At 52.5% G+C, this 17928-nt stretch overlaps 1 non-coding gene across 1 annotated transcript; it reads left to right on the top strand.

The window, feature by feature from the left end:
- The first annotated feature begins 457 nt into the window (after nucleotides 1–457).
- Nucleotides 458–562, top strand: LOC120093905 (U6 spliceosomal RNA). Its single transcript, XR_005487623.1, has one exon. It is a non-coding gene; the product is annotated as a U6 spliceosomal RNA (small nuclear RNA).
- The last annotated feature ends 17366 nt before the right edge of the window (nucleotides 563–17928 follow it).

Genomic DNA, 17928 nt, shown 5'->3' with positions numbered 1-17928 from the left:
TCTTTGCAGATGTGACCCCCGTCAGGATGAGGTCAGAGTGCACGGGGGCGGGACCAAAGTCAGCGCCTGGTTCTCTGGGCATCTGAGCCATGCTAGGCCCCTCATCCAGCAGCACGGGGAACCCAAAGCCTCTGGCTGTGCACAGAGACAATTATTTAAATTCTTTAAATTAAATTGTACTGTAAGCGTTTTGTGAATTATATTTGTTTGTGTGTGCGTGCTATATGCCATGTGCATAAAGACCAGAGGACAATTTGTGGGAATTGAACTTAGGTTGCCTGCTTGTTGCAAAACCCCTTGTGGGTCCATGTTGATGATCCCAGCCGTCTTGCTGAGGCAGGAGGATGAAGTGCTCCAGGGAAAGCCTTTCTCAAAACAGAAAAACGCAACGACCTGCTGCTAACTGCTGTGTTTGTGGTAGAGGACTCTCCTAACATGCAAAATAAGACAGAAATGTGTGCTCACTCCGGCAGCACATACACTAAAATCGGAACGACACAGAAGATTAGCATGGCCCCTGCGCAAGGATGACAGGCAAATTCATGAGGCGTTCCATATTAAAAAACAAAACAAAACAAAACCGAAATGCAGTTTGGGGCTAGGAGCTCAGCGTGTGCACCCCTAGCACTGTAAAGAGGTTCTGGTTTCATCCCCAGAGCTGAAATTATACAAGAGGTAATTCAGACCATCGAAAGCTAGGCCAGGCACGGTGGCACACACATTTAATCCCAGCACTCAGGACAAAGGCAGGCCAATCTCTGTGAGTGAGTCTAGCCTGGCCTACAGAGTGAGCTCCAGGACAGCCAGGGCTGCATAGAGAGACTCTGCCTCAATCAATCCATCGATCAATCAATCAGTAAAATTAAAGAGATAGATAAATAAGGCCAAATCCAGAGCCAAGCATGGTTTCATCCATCTGATATGCTCCCTACTCCTGAAGCTGAGGCAAGAGAATTTCAAGTCTAGCCTGGGCTACAGAGGAAGCTCAAGGTCAGTCAGCATGGACAGTAAAATCCTGTGTCCAAATAGAAAGCTGGAGCCAGTGGCACGATGCCACCAAGCCTAGTGACCCAAATTCCACCCAGGGCCCCACTGGTAACTGGACAAGGCCAACTCCAACACTGTTTTTGGCATGTGTCTCTCCACGCATTAAATATAATGTAATAAGAAAATGTTTTAAGGGATCTAGAAGGATGGCTCAGCAGTTAAGAGCACTGGTGCTGGTCCAGAGGTCCTGAGTTCAATTCCCAGCAACCACATGGTGGCTCACAACCATCTGTAATGGGATCTGATGCCCTCTTCTGGTGTGTCTGAAGACAGCTACAGTGTATGCACATACATAAAATAAATCTTTAAATATTATTTTTAAGTAAGCTTGGTGTGGCTGAATAGTGATGGCCTACCTAGAGATTATGAGGTGCAAAACTCACTCCCGAGGGTAAGGAGCCTCTTAAGAAGCAGCCCAGTTCAGTCTGGAAGGGCACATGGGAGAACTGGTGTGCCCACTGATGGCACCTAGGTAAAAGCCAGCCATGGTGTTTGTTTCAGCCTATACCTGTGAGGGGGAGGAGCACCAGCCTAGGATAACAACCTAGGAAGCTCAGGAAGATCCTGGCTCAAAAAAACACGCTGTAGTTTGCATGAGAAAGACAACTGACTTTCAGACAGAGACTACACTCACACACACACACACACACACACTCACAGAGAGACATTTCATACATACACAGACATACACAAACACACCCAAACATCACACAGACACATACACAAAAACATACCACACCACACAAACACATACACACACATATATATACATATATGTATATGTATATATATACATATATGTATATATATATATACACACACACAGACACACACAAACACACACATCACACACACATACACACACCACACAAATCGTCTCCCTGGTTCTCACAGTCTCCCTCAAACCTAAGCAAGAGTAAGGAGGAAGCAGTGTTGACTCAAGCCACCTAACTGCCTTTAAAGACACAAAAGAGAAGAAAAGAGAGGGTGAAAAGATGGCCTGATGGTAAGAAGGCCTGCTGCCAAGCCTGGTGACCTGGATTTCATCTCTGAGATCCACAGGATACAAGGAGAGAGCTGACATTCCACAGGCACATACAAAGTAAATAAATAAAATGGAAAACACAAAAATAATAAGAAAGAAAAGGAGCAGTCTGTGGGTGCCTGTCTGTGAGAGCCTGGGTGCCTGTCTATGGGAGTCTGTGTGCCTATCCTGTCTGGGGGAGCCTGTCTGTGGGAGCCTGTCTGTGGGTACCTGTGTGCCTATCTGTGGGTGCCTGTCTGTGGGTGCCTGTGGGCCTGTCTGTGAGAGCCTGGGTGACTGTCTATGGGAGTCTGTGTGCCTATCTGTGGGTGCCTGTCTGTGGGTGCCTGTGTGCCTGTCTGTGGGTGCCTGTCTGTGGGAGCCTGTCTGTGGGTGCCTGTGTGCCTGTCTGTGGGAGCCTGTGTGCCTGTCTGTGGGAGTTTGTGTGCCTGTCTGTGCAAGTCTGTGTGCCTGTCTTTGGGAGCCATTACAGTCCCCTGAGCATGTTGCAGCTCTGCCCAAGTGCCACATCTGGTTGCTACTAGTTCCTCCCACTTCCCTCTGCTCCCCCTGCTCCCCTGTGCTCCCCTCTTGCCCCTCTCCAGCTTCTGCCTGTCAGCTCCTCAGGGCTGGAGCTCGTGCCACTGACCAGGCTGTGCAGGGTTATTTCTGAATACAGACACTGGGATTCAATTTTTATCTTAACCTAGTTATGGAGTAAGGCTGGGGAGGGAGACAGGGACTGGCGGGAAGGGAGTGTTGTGGAAGATAAAAGATGGCTCTCATCAAAGGACAAACTGGTTGGCCATTGGAAGAGGTCCCTTCTAATGGAGCAAGGGCTGGGTGGTGGGCTGGAGGACAGTGCCTGTATGGGAGCCTGGGGGAGGCTTAGTGCTGGAGTGTGCTTGGGTGTGCGTGATTGAGCAGGCCCTCTGTGTGGCTAGAGTTTTGTACCTGTGCTTGTGAATATGCTCATGCGGTGGGATTTTACACTGTCACCCCAGCGTGCTGGATGCCCAAGGTTGTTAGATGCCAGCCTGGGGTATAGAGTGAGGCCTTGTCTCACACAAACATCTCAGGATGTAGTGGCACATGCCATTATCCCCAAACTGGAAAGGCAGAGAGGGGTGGGTCTCTGTGAGTTCCAGGCCAGTCTGGTCTACAGAGGGAGACCAAGCCTCAAACAAAATAGCAAAATAAAGCGGAAGAGGTGACTCAGTGGTTACAGCACTGACTGCTCTTGCAGAGGGTCCCGGAGCCCCCTTCTGACATCTGTGGGTACTGCATGCACACGGTGCACAGAGTGCACTCACAAATACAGAGTCAAATAAATACAATTTAAACACAAAAATGAATGAGGTAGAGAGAGCATTGATGTCCACCGCTGGCTTCCACACCATGCACACACACACACACACACTCACACACACACTCATATACTCACACACCGACACACTAATAAAATATGAGTGTCAGTGACTAGCTGGTAAGTGCACTTGCGACCAAGTTTGATCCCCTGAGTTCAATACCAGGACCCATGAGGTGGAAGGAGAGTTACCCATTCTCAGAAATTGTGCTCAGGCACCTGCATGTGCACCATGCGTGTGCTCTCTCACAATCACATACTACGGCAACTAAAAGTCAGTAAGACCTCATCTCACACAAACCAAAGCACGGTGGGACGTGCCTGCCATCCCAGCATGCACTACAGCGGAGAAGACAGCAAGAAGTGGAGGCAGGGGGATGAGAAGCTCAGTGTCATCGCCATTCCCATGTGAGGTCACAGGTGTGCACTAGCTAGTTCTTTATGTGGTGCTGGATATCCGAAGTCAGGCCGAAGTGTCTCTGTGTATGTGCATGTGTGTGTGCATGTGTGTGTGTCTGTGTGTCTGTCTGTCTGTCTCTGTGTGTCTATCTGTGTGCGTGCATGTGTATGTGTGTGTGTCTGTCTGTCTGTCTGTGTGCGTATGTGTGTGTTTCTGTATGTGTGTGTCTGTCTGTGTGTGTTTGTGTCCATGTCTGTGTCTGTCTGTCTGTCTCTATGTGTGTCTGTCTGTCTGTGTGCGTATGTGTGTCTGTATGTGTGTGTCTGTCTCTCTCTGTGTATTTATCTGTGTGTGTGTGTGTGTGTGTGTGTGTGTGTGTGTGTGTGTGTGTGTGTGTGTGTCTTGGGCTTGAACACTGGTCACCAGGCTTGGAGTTAAGTCCCTTTACCAACTGAGCCCTCTCACCGGTCCTTGGCTGTCTGTGTTTTTGGGACAGTGTCTTGCTGTGGAGCCCAGCTATTCTCCAACTCCGTACGTAAAATCACTCCAAGGGTGACTTTAAACTCACTGCCATCCTTCTGTCTCTGCTTCCCAAGTGCTGGATGACAAACCTTGCTCAGTCCCCCAGGACCTGGAGTTGAGCTGGAGGACAGAGGAAATAACTGTGAACTGCACCCCATGGACACATCCCAATAGCAGCACACACAGGCAGAGTGACACAGGGTGGGACACCACGGACGGAACTGAGACCCAGGCACTACTCTGCCCCCTACCTCACTGGCTTCACCCACAGGCTGGGTCCTGTACCCACTGGGACAACCAGGTGTGTGGATTCCTGACGGGGTCTCCCCAGCGGGCTGTTTTATTAACCAGTTGGATGGATCAAGTGATTGGCAAATTCTCTCCCTCCTCTGCATCTCCAGGGACCCAGGCTGCAATGTCCCAGGAGGTGAGGGCACAGCAGATCCTCTTAGCCAAAGATAATCTTCACAAGCCAATCAACCCACTCATAGACTGTGGCCAGTAGATCTTCCTAGGAAGTGATACACAGTCACCAGCAAAATTCAAAGGTAGTCATAAAATTTGAACTCTGGAAGGAGCTGAGGCCCAAGTAATGTGTCCCCTGTGTCCTTACTGGTTCCACCTGCTCTTGTCATCCCAGGGCTCTGGAAGTGGAAGTGGGAGAACCAGTAGGTAATGTCACCTTGGTCTACCTAGCAAGCTCAGGGCCAACCTGGGTTACAGGCTACAGGCTATATAGGAAACCCTGTCTCAACCAAAGAAGATTAGGTCAAAAATAATTTAAAAGAAAACAATGTTTGCCTTCTTAAAATAAGGCGTTGTTCTGTAGCCAAGGCTGACTTCAACTCACAGCAATCTTCTGCCTCAGTCTCTCAAGTGTTGCAAGAGCGCCTGCGAAATAGCTTATCTGGTGAAGATTTTCTCTATTGACAAAAATGTTCTAAAAGTAGATCTAGGGTATGAGTGTGGCGTGGGGGTGGAGCTGTGCCTAGACTCCCCCATTGAGGAGCTGGGGACGTGGCCAGGGGTAAAGACCCTGCCTAGAACCCCACAGTGAGGGGCTGGGGGCGTGGTCAGGGGTGGAGCTCTACCTAGACTCCCCCAGTGAGGAGCTAGGGGCATGGCCAGGGGTAAAGACCCTGCCTAGAGGGGCTGGGGATTTAGCTCAGTGGTAGAGCACTTACCTAGGAAGCGCAAGGCCCTGGGTTCGGTCCCCAGCTCCGGAAAAAAAAAAAAAAAAAAAAAGACCCTGCCTAGAACCCCACAGTGAGGGGCTGGGGGCGTGGTCAGGGGTGGAGCTCTGCCTAGACTTCCCCAGTGAGGGGCCTTTCTAGCCAGTTTAAGGCTCCGGGTTTCTCCTCAGTGCCAAAAAGAGAAAAGGAGGAACCAAGATAAACACCTGCAGTTGCTCTTAGTTCTAGCTTCCGAGGCTGCTCCTTCGCCTGTCCTTCCTGATCTCAATCCATCTAACCCTTGTGCTTCTCGACCCTCTAGTCATTGCCTATATTGTTTCTGGCAGCCGTTTCCCTTTTCCCACTGGGTGCAGCCCCAGGCCTCTTTGGCTGTGGTTGAGCATCTCCCACCCTCACACTGGGATCCCCCCTCAGCCCATCACCCCACATCCTGTTCCAGGCTCCGCACACGCATCCGTGGAGAGTATTCAAGTACTTGTCTCAGATGGGGCTAAGGACATGAAAGTACGTTCCTCTGTCTCATGGAAGTGGGGGAGGGCGCAAATGGGGTGACCCCCTGGAAGGTGATTAGCAGATGTGTGAAGCTCCGCGGAGCGGTGGCTATGGCCCTTTCAAGGGCCCAGCGCTACCTCCTTCTCAGAGGCCTGGGCGCCCACCGCCTGCGCCAGCCTCCAGCAGCCCATTAAGCGATTTTTTTTCTTCCACTTACAGCTCCAGCATTGACAAGAAGGTTCAATATCGGCCTTAGAAGAAACGTGGCAGCCGCCTCAGAAAAAATATTCCGTCCAGCAGACAACCCTCCCAGCACATCTTCTGGCTCTGCTACAAGGAAGAGGGTCTAGCGTCCGTCCCCCGACAGCCTGCCATTCTTAGCAGGACTAGGAGTCAAGGCTGGACTGGGGTGTGGGGCAGAAGGAGACATTTCCAACCTCAGATGAGGTCATCTCTTTCAGGAAGCCCTCCCAGACCACCCGGCTGCAGGGTTAGAAGTCTATACCCTCAGCCCAGTGGAATGGTACACACCTGATTCCAGCACTTGAGAGGATGAGGCAGGAGGATTGCTGAGTTTCAGATTAGTCTTGGCTATAGAGGGAGACTATCTAAGAACTTAAAGAATGTTAATGTTAAAATTATGTTAATGTTAAAGAATGTTAGCCTGTGGCTAACTGGTCTAGCCTGTGGAAAAGACTCATGAAGAGCACAGAGCCCCCACCATGGGCGAGAGAGAGAGAGCTCAGGATAGATAAGGTGGGGAGGCACAGAGGGCTCCTGCTCCCACTATAACCCTGAGAAATTGTGCCCGTGAGGGGAGTTCCAGCCAGCACCAATTTTGCCTTGGGAAGGGCTTGGGGAACTCCGGGTCCTTAGAGACCCCAATAACATGGACAATGCTGTTTTGCTTTGAGAAAGGATCTCATGTAGCCCAGGCTGGCCTCAAAATCACTGTGTCATAGGATGGCCTTGAACTCTGTCCCTCCCTCCTTCCTACTAAGGTGAGAACAGGCAAGCACCGCCATCTCTCCCTGTAGATGCTGTGTGTGAAGGAGCCCCTGGATTCCACAGCATCTGGATAGTTCAAGAACACTGCAGTCTCCACAGAAGGAGGCCATCAGGGTCACCGGGACAGATGGCAAAGTCAATGACCCCACAATATAAAATCCAGTCAGAACTTCTTGCTTTAAACAAAGAGAAACTGAGACCAAAGGTAATAATGGTCTACAGCTGTCATCTCAGCACTCCAGATGCTGAGGCAGGAGGATTGTTGTGAGTTTGAGGTATGCTAGGCTACATAGCAAGACCAAGACCTTGTCAAAGGAAGAAAGAAAGAAAGAAAGAAAGAAAGAAAGAAAGAAAGAAAGAAAGAAGCAAGCAAGCAAACAAACAAACAAACTTGGGACCCAGGAAGAATGTGACTTTTCCAGACTTCCCTCCCTTCAAACAGAATCTAGAATCTTCTCTCTAACAGACCATGAAGACAGGGCATGCATTGCTCTTTGTCTAACTAGTGAGTCATAGCCAGGTGATATCGGGGAGAGGAGGGGGCACGCCCAGAGCACTCCTGGATGTCTGAATGTGGGGCACAAGGTGACAAACAGTGGTCAGAAGTGGGTACCAGGTCCTTGTGACAGTACCAAGGATGGGGCTGCAGATTCAGTCTGGGGCTGGAGGTGGGGGTGCTGCCTGGGCTCTGCATGGAAGATTCTCCATCTTCAGAGGGGGAGGGTGAAGGTAGTTGTGGGCTGGCCTCTGTTAGTGAGTCCATGGTGGGGGGCTGTGCTGGGGCCCAGGCAGGTGTCAGGGTGCACTGAAGTGGGTGGGAGAGCCAGGCCTCCTCCTCGGAGACCCCCGGGTGCTCCCTGTGAGAGGGGGGAGCTCTCTCTCCTCAGCAGACACCGAGCACTGCTCCCCGCCCCCACTCCTTCTAGGTTATTAATTTTTCAGAGAAGAAAATGCTTTTTGTATTTTTTTCCAGGCAAAATATTGATAATAGGCTTAATGTGAGTTTCCTGCTTTTGTGTGTGTGTGCGAGTATGGAGAGAGAGAGAGAGAGAGAGAGAGAGAGAGAGAGGGAGAGAGAGAGAGAGAGGAGAGAGCTCCCGATTGCAGCAGAGGCAGCCCCCCTCCTGCCCTGTCGGCAGTCCTGTCTGCAGGGACGCCCCCACCCCAAGCCCCCACCTCAGTCCGAACAAAGCCAGACCCTCCCGCCCCTCGCTGGGTCGATGCCCTGCCTGGGGAGCCACAGCCTAAGGCTTCTGCTCAGTCTGCTTAAAATTTCTGCTTCTTTCTCTAGGAGCCTTGGAGATGGAGGAGAGGAACCTGTGTGGTTCATTCACAGGTGCAATTACTGGGCACCTACTGTGTGCAAATGCCCAGCAGGACTAAGACAGCAGAGGAGCTTAGAGCCTGCGAGAGGGCTCAGCAGAGGAAGGTGCTCGCTGCTAAGGTTCACAGTCCTGTACCCATAAGAAGGAGAGGACACACACATACACACACATGCACACACATACACACACATGCATCCATAAACACACCACACACATATACACACACACCACACACAACACATGCATACAGATGCATACACACACACATATACACATACATGCACCCATAAACACACCACACACATACACACACATACACACACATGCATACATACACATACACACATAAACACACCACACATATAAATACACATACATGCACATATACACACATAAGCACATCACACACATACACACATACATACCTATATACACACATATACACTCATACACACATATACACATACATACACACATGCACACATACATACACACACGCATACACATACACACTCATACACACATACATATATACACACACACTCATATACACATGCATACACATATACACACACTTATGCACACACATACACACATACATACACACACACAGCATTGTCCTCTGGTGTCCACATGGCAGCCATGTCATGCATGCACATGCACACAGCTGTAAAGAATGTAACACAAAGCAGCCACAAGTGTCCCAGGAAGCTGTGGTAAGGCTTCAGGAATCCCACTGAGGAGCTTCCTGGGGTGGGGCACAGCACACTCCAGTTACCACAGTCCTTCAAGGCTTGAGGCAGGAGACTTGCTGGGCATGCACTGCAAACCTGAGCTACATAGTGAGACCTTGTCCTTTGTTTTGTTGTGCTTTTGAGATAAGGTCTCTCTTTGTAGCCCAGGTCAGCTTGGAACTCTCCGTGTAGACCAATTTGGCTTCAAACTCACAGAAATCCACCTGCTTCCACCCCCTGAGTGCTGTGACTAGTGGCAGTGGGCACCATAGCAGAACTCTCTCTCTCTCTCTCTCTCTCTCTCTCTCTCTCTCTCTCATTTGTTTGAGACAGGGCCTCACTATGTAGCCCTGGCTGTCCTGGAATTCTCTCTGTAGACCAGGCTGGCCTTGAACTCAAAAATACACCTGCCTGGGCCTCCTGAATGCTGAGATTAAAAAGATGTGCACCACCACTGCCAGCCAGCAAGCCACTTTTTAAAACACAGGGTCCTGTGTAGCCCAGGTTAGCCTCCAACTAGCTACATAGCTGAGAGTGAACCTAGATTCTTCATCTTCCTGCCTACAATTTTCTATCTCATGCCTTTGCGTTCTTACCCTTTTGCTGTGGGTGCCCAGTGTTCTCTGCCAAGAGAGCCCCCCTCCGGACCTTGTTAGCCAGAGGATCCCCGTTCCAGCACCAGCGCAGGATCTATACAGTTTCTTCCACCCGTGTTTGTAAAGCACAGACCCTCCAAACTCAGGGAGAATCCGGTCCCTATGTGCAGTGGCCACTTCCTTAGTCAGGTCTGGGCACACACCCAACACCTCAGCACTCTGGTGGCTGAGGCAGGAGGATCAGAAATTCAGTGTCTTCTCCAGTGCATAGTGAGCTCAAGGCCAGCCTGGGCTAAAGATTCAAATCCCTGTGTGGGTGAGAATGTTTGGGCGGCTGTGGGAACAGAGGCACAATTGTGATTTTGAAAGAATAATAAGAAGATTCATTAAGTGTGTTCCGATCTTTTGCTGACGTGCGCTCACAATACCAGACAGAGAAAGGAGAGGAGAAAAAAGATTTATTTCCCACCTCAGTAGCAAAGGGCTTCCTTCCAACATGGTGGGGAAGCTTGGAGGAGCAGGTTAGCTCCCGATAGACTATGGGAGGAGCTTCACATCACTGGGGTGGGGGAGACTGGAAACAGGCATGGTGTAACCTTCAAATGCGACCCCAGTGGCTGACTTCATCTATCATGGGCACCTGGTTCCACGGACTCCCAGAACAGTGGCACCAGATCAGCCAGGCCCTAGTTCTGTGTCCTATCGAGCTTCCTCCTGCTGTGACTAAAATGAGGCAGAAGCAACTGGACTCAGGAGGAGGGGGTTCATTTGGCCCCCAGCTCTCACCGCAGCCCGGAGGGACAGCAGAGCAGGACCTGAAGTGGGGGCTGTCGGGAGCCCTGCTTCCTGGCTTGCTCCCCAAGCTCCCTCAGTATTGTTTTACACAGCCAGGCCCAGGGAGGACATCCCTGAGGTGGGCTATGCCCGTCAACATCAGGCTAGCCCTACAAAAGCGGCCACAGGCCAGTCTGATGGAGACAGCGCCTCAGCTGAGGTCCGCCACAGGTGGCCCCAGGGCTCTGACACAGTAGCTAACTAAGAAGCCATGTTTAGGGAAGAGGATTATTTTTGCTCCGCCTTTGATTTGGAGTGGCTACATTCACAGACGGGGTCTAACTGTCCAAAACACAGGTGAGCAGCGGGAGACACCGTGCCATGTCCCAGGGGCTATCTGGGACCAAGGACTGAAACCAGCGAGCCACCTGCATTCTCTTTTCGAATTGCCTGCTGGGGAGCTCCTGGCTCAAATGATGACACATTGGTCGAAAGCCTTTAAAAGCACCCGCTGTGGGTCTTAAGGACCAGTTTTCCCTCAGTTCCCATCTCTACCCAATTCTTACTTGTTTAATATGCTGTCCTCGTTTTGGTTGTTTCCCCCCCCCCCCCCCCCCCCGAGCTGGGGACCGAACCCAGGGCCTTGCGCTTCCTAGGCAAGCGCTCTACCACTGAGCTAAATCCCCAACCCCTGGTTGTTGTTTTTTGTTTATTCTGGTTTTGTTTCTTCCACTTCCGTCTTTTTGGCTCCTAGGGAGGCAAATGGCACCCGTGTTCTTGCAGGGTGGGCATAAGGCAGAGGCAACAGCAGCTCTGAGTTCCAGGTCAACATAGAAGTACTCGGCCCCCCAGAGTTACAAAGTGAGAGCCTGTCTCAAAAATCAAATTGAAGAGAAAGAAAAAGAAAAGCTCTCTGGGCCGGAGAACTGGCTGGACAGTTGAGAAGGCACACTGTTCTTCCAAGGACCAGGGTTCAGTTTCCAAAACCAGCTGTACCGCCAGCTCCAGGGGGCCCGACACCCCCTTCTGGTCGCCGCGTGTACTGCATGCACTGCTGCTGTGCAGGGAACACACATGCACAGGACATATAGTAAAGACAGCTTTGAAAAGGAAACAGATTCCGCACAGCCTTGTCCGCTGGCCCATGTGACCTAGACAGGTCTCGCCAGACTCCATCCTGTGTTGATTGTTGTGTCAGATTAACAATTCATCCCCTCCGGCTGGTGAGGTGGCTCAAAGCTGGCAGCGGACAGGGTCACGTGGCCCAGGCTAGTCTTGGAACTCACTGTGTATCCGAGGCTGAGTCAGGAGGGTCGGGAGTTCAAGGTCATCTTCACCTACATAGTGAGTTTGGGGCTAGCCTCGACTACATGAAACCCTGTCTCCAAAGGCAGACAGAGGATGGGGACGAGCAAAGGAAGGAGGGAAGGAGAAGGAAGGGCTCCTAAGTGGAAACCATGCACCCCAGGTGACCTCCAACCACCCCCTTCCGGGCTGTTTGCTCACCTGTGAGGTGGGGCTCTGCCGGGATGGCTGTAACCGCTGGGCCGGGCCAGGGAAGGAGGCGCCTCCCTGCCCCTCACCCTCCTGCCAGACTCACAGCCATGGAGCCGGCCTTGCTGGCTCCAGAACCCAGAGGAGGAGATCAATGAGGGAATCAATCCCAGCTGCTGGGTTCCTCTGGGAGCTTCCTCCCTGAGTTCCAGCCTCACTCCACACAGCCTCACTCCCCAGAGGATGCTGGGAATACTTTAGCTCAGCTGTATAGATGGGGAAACTGAGGCCCCACAAGGGTCCCTGATGTGCATATAGGTGTGAATTTTTTACCCTCTGGGAACACTTGGAGGGCAAAGTCTAGGGGGACAGCCTGGAATTTAGGCCTGTTAGGAACAGAGCTGAACTGTCACTATACACACAGACACACAGACACACAGACACACAGACACACAGACACACAGACACAAACACAAACACACACACACACACACACACACACACACACACACACACACCGCCTTTCTCCCAGCAGCCTCCAGTTTAGAGGTACCTGCTCTGGGAAGCAAGCAGGTGACTGGAATGTGCCTCAGTTTCCCCATAGGTAAAACATCCAGGAGGTTGCCTTCTGCTCATGCCAGTCTGCAGCCTCCCAGGAGTAAAGGAGGGAGAGGGGATACAGGGTTTGTCACAGTGGTGGTGACACAGCTTAGCCCAGAGCTTGTTGGAGAGGGGGAGGAGAGAGGGACACAGGGAGGGAGGGGAGGAAAGCAGTGAGAGGAGGGAGCTGAGGACAGAGGAAGAGGAGGTGATCTGGGGGAGGTGACCTGGGTCCCTGGGTCCCTAGACCTTCGACATGCCCAAGGTGGATCCCTGCTTCTCTAGTGGGAGGAACTGAGGCCAGAGTGAAATTCTTGCAGCCTACAGCTCCGGCCAACCCAGACACCCCTGGGATTCAATGGGACTTAACTCCAGGCCACCCAGACTCAAAGACAGCTTCAACCCCTACCTGTTTGGCCTTCCAGAGACCAAGGCTAACAGCATTCAAAGCCTGGCTTTACCCCATCTCAGTCTAGTTCCTGGCTTTATCTCACTGACTCACTCAACAAACAATTCCTAATGCCGGTCCAGAAGGTCCCTGGTCTCAGACTTCCTCTTCCAATTCAGCCCCTTCCCTGGACCCAACTCCTACTTATACTACAAAACCCAGCCACTAGGAACCCTAGCTCCAGAAAGGAAAAGACTGCTGTTCCAGTGCTGATGAGGGTTGGGGAGACTTGGGGGGGGTGTCGTTATTTGTCTTCCTTCCCCAGCAAGGGAAGGGGAGGCCCATTACATCCGATGGGTGGCCGACTCCCTAACCCCACTCTGCAGGAGCTAGTCTTTCCCCCTGAAGCCCAAGTCCGAGGGGAGACACGGGTCTTGCCAAGCTGAGCGAAATGTCTGGCAAGGAGCGGTCTTCCTTCCCCACCCTCTGGGCCAGCGGAAAGGGCCCGGGGTGTGTTCTGATAAATGACGCGTTAATGGCGCGTTCCAGCCCGGCCTCACCCTCTGCTCTAGCCAAGCTGTTGAGGCCCTGAGCCAGATGCCATTCAGGGTGACCCGCGTGCGCCTGGCTCTGCAAGGCTCGCTCGGGTTGGAGCTCCTCCAGACATCCCGGGCCACAGTGGGACACCTCGGGGTGTCTTTCCCACGAGAAACCCCGGAGACGCTGAGCAGTCTGTGGCCGCTGCAAATCTACTACGCGGTGCCCAGGCTTCCGACCCGCGGGGCCACGGAGGGCAGAACCCTGAAAAGGAATATTAAGCGTCCAGGGAGCCTGCGTTCCGTGTGTGTGTGTGTGTGTGTGTGTGTGTGTGTGTGTGTGTGTGTGTGTCCCTCATTCCTCGCAGCACGTAGTCCTGGCCATGGCTTTGCACCCCGCTCCACGGTTTCCAACGAGTGGAAGTGAACCCCAGAGTGGAGGCATCCGAGAGGCCCCTACCTGTCCTTCTCCAGCCTGTCCTCCAGCAGGCCTCCAGTCGTGCCCTGGTCCCTCTGGCCTCAGTTACACACACACACACACACACACAGAGAGAGAGAGAGAGAGAGAGAGAGAGAGAGAGAGAGAGAGAGAGAAAAGAGACCACAAGGACAGTTCGTTTTCCCTGGAGCTCAGGGTGGAGAAATTGGAGAGAGAAGCGGAGTGGTCAGACCTGATCCAGAGATGGCTTTGAATCGTGGGAGCCACCTGAGCCAGCGCAGGCGTCCAACGCAACTCAACTCTGGAGGATCCGGAGCAACGACAGAGCCAGCTCCGGCTGCAGGAGACCCCAGTCAGAGAGGAGGAGGAAGGGGGAGGGAGAAGAAGGGCAAAAAGGAGAGGAAGGGAGCAGCAGGTGGCTTAGGGAACAGCCGCGGGTCCCCCAGAGTGAGCGGCTGCTCTCTGGGTGGAAAACTGAGTCCCGGCAGGGTAATGAGCTGTTGAGGGTCCAGAATAGGGGTTCCCTCCCCTCATCGCTCCCCTGGAACTTGAGCAGTTGAGGGTGGAGTGACGCCCGAGGTCGTTGCTCCGGCTCCCTCAGCCCCCGCGGCCCGCTGCAAACAAGCGGGTGTTTGCGCAGCACACAGCCCAGAGCGATGGGGATTCGATGGAGACTCGGGGCCGTCGGGAATCGATCAGGCACAGCTGTCGCGGATCAGCCCCGCGAAGCTGCCACCGGCGAAGCAGTCACAGGCCTCGGCGGTGCAGGCATCTCGGGGTGCTGCGTGCGCTCTGGATGAGAGCGATGCACCTGTAACCCCACACCCGACAGAGACCCCCGGGACCACCAGGCCGGACACCACTTCTCTGTCTCCCAACGGAGAACGGGAGCTGCGGGGTGTGGGGAATTCAGATCTGTGGTGCCCGCAGATTTGGGGGAGGCTGGCCCCAATCCAGCTCTGGCTGGATTGGAGGTGACAGTCGCTAGAGTCCCTATGAACCACCCCCACGCCCCGGCGAGAAGAGAGGACAGTTTTTAAAACTCGCATTTCATTTTGGTGGGCAACAAGCAGCAGCCTGTCGGGAGAGGCTGGAGGACCCGCCTCAAAGGGACAACTTTAGGCATCTAAAGTCCCCAAATCAATTTTTAGCTAAAATGAAAAGCGAAGAAGAGGACATTGGTGAGGCCAAACTGGCGGGGCATGGGGGTGGGGGCCCCTTTAGGTTAAAGGAAGTGGCGCCTGGAGGTTGAAGGAGCGACTGCGAAGCGGGTGCAGGTCGCTTACGCTTGCGGATCCGACCCTCACAGCTCTAGGTTAACTGGGCCTCAGATTTCTGTCAAACTTGGGCTTAGCACAGAGACGGTGGATATTAGCCAGGCGCAGCCCAGCACGTCCGGAGACACCAGAGGCAGTTGTGGGACTCCTGGACTCCATCTCTGATTTTCCCAGAGGGGATACTGAGGTCGACTGAGAGGGTCTATGAATTGGCCTAAGTCCCCGCGGGGATAGAGATGGGGGACGCCCTGCCCCCCTCCAACCCACCCCTCCCCCACCCTCAATTTGCTAATGACCCAGATCGATCAGGTCCCAGCCACCCGTGTGCCCCGTGGCCCCGCTCAATTCTATTTTACTAATTACTAAAGTGGGGGGGAGGCCAGTTATTGGGGCTAGGGGGCACAGTCCGTTTCTGAGGGACCCCTAGGTTTTTACTGCATCTCTCAGTGAGACCGCAGACCCCGTGGAAGTCCAGCTCTTCGTCCCCAGAAGACTTAGGCGCAGGTTGCACACAGCGGAAAGATGTCCCTCCATGGGTCTGACAAGCCCCGGCTAAGTCCAAGCAGTTTGAAAGGGAGTGTGTGGCACCTGAGGTTGTCCTGGTTCTAGCGGAGAAAAGGGAGTCCTCTCATCTCAAGCTCCCCATCCTCCTCTTTTTCTTCAGAATGGAGTCCTCGCGCATCAGGGGGGAAGCTATAGGTTTAAAATAAAAAATAACACAGGCGGAAATGAAGCGGGCGGGGGACCCACATCATCCCAACCCCCTTTGCAGGAACCCCCGGGGGGCTGGTATTTGAAAGGGTTTATGGGCATCTTTTGTTTTCTCATTCATAAACACCGCAGCCAGCCCCCGTGCCTGCGACACAACCCCAGCTCCTTGCTTCCTGGAGCTCTGAACGCTATCGGTTAACGGTGGTGGATTGATTTCCACACCCCACGATTATTTTTAATTATCTGTGATGTTGTACAGTAGACTTGGGGACCTCAGACTTGACTCTGATCCTGGCCATAGCCACTGTCCCCAGCTCTTCATCACTGGGGAGGGAATCCAAACGGTGCAATAAAGGCTGTGTGCCTCCATTCCTCTGACTGGAAGGTGGCTGTAGCCTGAGATTGTGCAGACTCGCCAAATCAGAAGATCCCAAAGCTTCTGTCCCCTGGAGGAGGTGGTTGGGTAAAAGTGTCCACTCCTGCAAGTTTCACCCCTCTTGGACCCCCTCTGCAATCATTACTCCCCACTTACCCCACAACAGGAAGGCCAAGACAGCAACAGGCGAGAAATGGCGGACTCCCGGGACTCTCTGCCCTCTCCAGGACTGTTAAAGAGCTGGAGTTTAATAAATGCTGGGTTCATCCTTCACATTAAACAGTCCCTTCAGCCCTGTCACCCAAGGGGTTGGGAGAGGGTCCTCTGTGTAACACACACATCCCATGCCCTTCCACAATGTCATCTTCTTCCTCAGCTCCTCTGCTCTGGGTGGGGAGCTGGAGCATGGACCACCGTGCCTGTCACACAGCCATTGCACCTCAGACATCAGATTCTTGTTTTGTTTCCAGCCCAAGTCATTGGTGGGGGCATCCCCTGAGTGGCATCTGTCAGGCTCCAGAACAAACGCCAATAACCCTTCCCAACAGCGAGCAGGGCAAAGGGGGCAGACAGAGAGAGTGGGGACACCCTCCTGACCTCTGGACGTCAGACACGGGGCCCCTCCAGGGTATGGCTTGGCCAACCCAGGACTCTCCTCTCTACCCACCCAGGTGTCATCTGTGTATCCCTTCTCCCCCCTTCCCCATCTGCAGGTGGAAGAGAGAGTTCTTAGGCTATCTCAGTCTGAGGGAAAACCCAAGCTAGACTAGAAATGAATGACCAGACCTCAGACAAGCATCCTTAGAGCCCGGAGATAGTAAGGACAGGAGGGCAGTCAAATACACGGAACCTAGGAGGGATCTCTCTCTCTCTCTCTCTCTCTCTCTCTCTATATATATATATATATATATATATATATATATATATATATATATATATATATATCACACACACACACACACACACACACACACACACACACACACACACACGTCTGTAGCCCTGGCTGTCCTTGAACCCAGTTCTGTGGACCAGGCTGATCTTGAACTCAGAGATCCACCTGCCTCTGCCTCCCAAGTGCTGAGATTAAAGGTGTGCACCACCACACCAGACTTGAGGGATTTCTGTTTGCTTTGATGCAGGGATTCACTATGAAGTCCTTGCTGGACTGGAACTTGCTGTGTAGACCAGGGTAGCCTCCAAATCAAAGATCCACCTGGCTCTTTCTTTCCAGTACGGGAACTAAAGACCACCAAAGTACTAGATGAGAGAGATCTCTGAATGCCCCCCCCAGGCGGTGAGTTACAGTCCACAACTGAGGAAACAGAGGCCCAAACGCCTGCTTTTCATCGAGGCCAATACAAACTATGTGACTGTTCTGGGGACCTACTAATCGCCCCAAGAGGTTTTTGAAATCTTTGTGTGTATATGGGGGGTGAACTTGGAAAAGAGCAACATCTTTTTGGGGGTGCCAATAGAGTAAGAGGGCACATATAGCCACACTTTAGGGACTGGGGCGGGGGCGTCAGAAGGAAGGATGTTACAGGGGCAGAGAATCAAAGTCGCCGAAATTAGAACACACACACACACACACACACACACACACACACACACACACACATCCCC

Source organism: Rattus norvegicus, chromosome 7, assembly GCF_036323735.1.
Source record: "Rattus norvegicus strain BN/NHsdMcwi chromosome 7, GRCr8, whole genome shotgun sequence".
In the NCBI taxonomy this organism is placed as follows: Eukaryota; Metazoa; Chordata; class Mammalia; order Rodentia; family Muridae; genus Rattus; species Rattus norvegicus.
This window is presented reverse-complemented; position numbering and strand designations above follow the sequence as displayed.